We start from the raw sequence: 2,276 nt of genomic DNA on the forward strand, positions 1-2,276 counted from the left end.
AACGGTTTACTTTGCATTTTCTATGATTTATTGTAGGAATGCGTGGAAGTAGGCTAAATCAAGCCAAATTCGTCCTCCGGAAGCAAGTTCAAGGAAGCCAAGAGGAAGGAGAGTTCATTCACTCACCTTGGGATGCGTGCGAGGAGTGAAGAGTTGATTGGAAGCAACAAGGAGCCATCTTTGCACAAGCATTTTGATCGATCGACTAAGCCTTTGATCGATCGACCACTGGAGCTCAGGACGAAGCTACGTTGAGAGTAATTAGTCGATCGACCGTGCTGACCAGTCGATCGACCTGATTTCGAGCTGATATTTATTTCTCCGTGTTAGACTTTTAAAAGCCCAACTTGTAATTAACTTTCAGTATCTTTTTATCAGTAGAACGCAGCAACTTTTAGGTTATGCTTTTCATTCTGGAAAAACTTAGTTTTCAGATCTAGCTTGAGACGGAAACCTTTGATTCGAATGCTTGGTTCTTGATATTCAATTAGTAAGCTTTTTATGCAATTCTTCCTTTTCTTATTTTCACTTGTTATTTTGATTCTTGTTTCATCAATTAATTTCAGCAATTGATTTCTTCCCCTTTGTGTTAGTTAGATTCCATTATGTCAAAGTTGTTCTTTATTATTAATTTCGCAATTAGTGTAGTTATGATTATGCGTAGGTAATTCCTTTGATTGGGAATAAGGTGAGCCATGGTATTAAATTAGGATTGTTGTGTAGCATGAGTTCTTCCGTATTGGTCTTGTTATATTTTGATAGATTTCTTTGCTAGATTGAAAGATTGGTAATTTGATTTATCGCTAGATTTAGAATTTCTCTTGAGTGAAAGCTTTGATAAATTCTAGGGAATTATTAGACCGTGAGGTTATTTGAGCTTTGATCGAAAGACTAGCCTTTTTTTCCCGGAGATCGTATTATGAGACCTCTGCTGCTTGACTGACCTGTTATTTGCCATGGTGAACCGAAGTTCCCGATCCTCTTTTTATCTTGTTAAGAATATTCATTTTTGCAATTAGCCTGTTAGTCAACCATTTTGAAACCCCAATTAATCGTTACTTTTATAGATGAATAATAGCAAACAAAATCAACCTTGTCTCTCGTGGTTCGACCCTTACTATCACTAGCTATAGTTTTAGTTTGGAATTATAAATTTAACTTTGGTACTAAACGACGGTATCAAATTTTGGCGCCGTTAGTCGGGAGACGGTGTAATTCTGTTTGCTTTATTTTAGTTTATTTTTCTTGTCTCAAGGAACTTTTGTTCCTTGAGGCCGTTGCTTACCTTTGCTTCTAGTTTTGCTTTTGCACAGTTAGAAGACAGGTTTTTGAGAGGAAGACTTGAGTACTCTCACTTTGGAAATTATGGCTACGATATATGATAATTTTCAGCCAAAGGAGCACCACCTTCCAAAGGGGCGCCAGTTACCTACCCCTACTACCGGTAAATTCGAGTTTCGTTCCTCTTATATTGATTTAGTGGAACGAAACCAGTTCGCGGGTCTGCCAGATGAAGACCCCTTGAAACATATGGAAATTTTCACGGACTATTGCTGTTCAATACCTATACGGGAGGGGGTAACTCAAGATGAAGTAAAGGGGTTTATGTTCTTATACTCCTTGAAGGATTCGGCGCGAGATTGGTATCGCTACCTCGATAGAGTAGCAATTTGAGTCCTTTGTTTGGACATCTTTAGCACTAGCCTTGTACAAGAAGTACTTCCCGCTTTCAAAGACTGATGCCTTGAAGGGTAAAATCACGAGTTTTCAGCAAGGAGCCGACGAAGATTTTTGTGAAGCATGGGGACGTTTCAAAAGTTTGGTCAGAGTTGTCCCTCATCATGGTTTCCAGCAATGGTATCTTTGCAATCTATTTTACAATGCTTTATATGATGATTACAAGGTCATCTTGGATGCAGCTGCTAATGGCAGGTTTCAAAATAATACCGGTCAAAGTAAAGGTTGGAACACCATTGAGGAGATGGCAGTCCATAAAGCTGAGTTTGGAAGTTCACGTGGTAAGTCACGAAAGCAAAGTGAAGACATGACTGCTGTTGTGACACTTATAACTTCCATTTCTACCCGTCTCGAGAAACTCGAATTTCTGAAGCTTCCAAGGAGAAAGTCGAGATTCCTGTTCAAAACTCTGATGAGATCGAGAAGTTGAGAGAGATGGTCCAACTCTTTTTGGTTCAAGTGGCGAATATGGAAGCAGCCGGGATTGAGTCCTCGCGGAATTTTGTGAAACAATTGGAGAATATGGAGGCTAAGCAAGC

The 2,276-nt window shown here is 39.3% G+C and overlaps 1 non-coding gene across 1 annotated transcript; it reads right to left on the reverse strand.

The window, feature by feature from the left end:
• Positions 1 to 1,739: 1,739 nt before the first annotated feature.
• LOC141615915 (small nucleolar RNA R71) lies at positions 1,740 to 1,848 on the reverse strand. The gene has a single exon (XR_012530301.1). It is a non-coding gene; the product is annotated as a small nucleolar RNA R71 (small nucleolar RNA).
• Between the last annotated feature and the right edge of the window lie 428 nt (positions 1,849 to 2,276).

The sequence above is a fragment of the Silene latifolia genome, chromosome 11, assembly GCF_048544455.1.
Source record: "Silene latifolia isolate original U9 population chromosome 11, ASM4854445v1, whole genome shotgun sequence".
NCBI lineage: Eukaryota > Viridiplantae > Streptophyta > Magnoliopsida > Caryophyllales > Caryophyllaceae > Silene > Silene latifolia.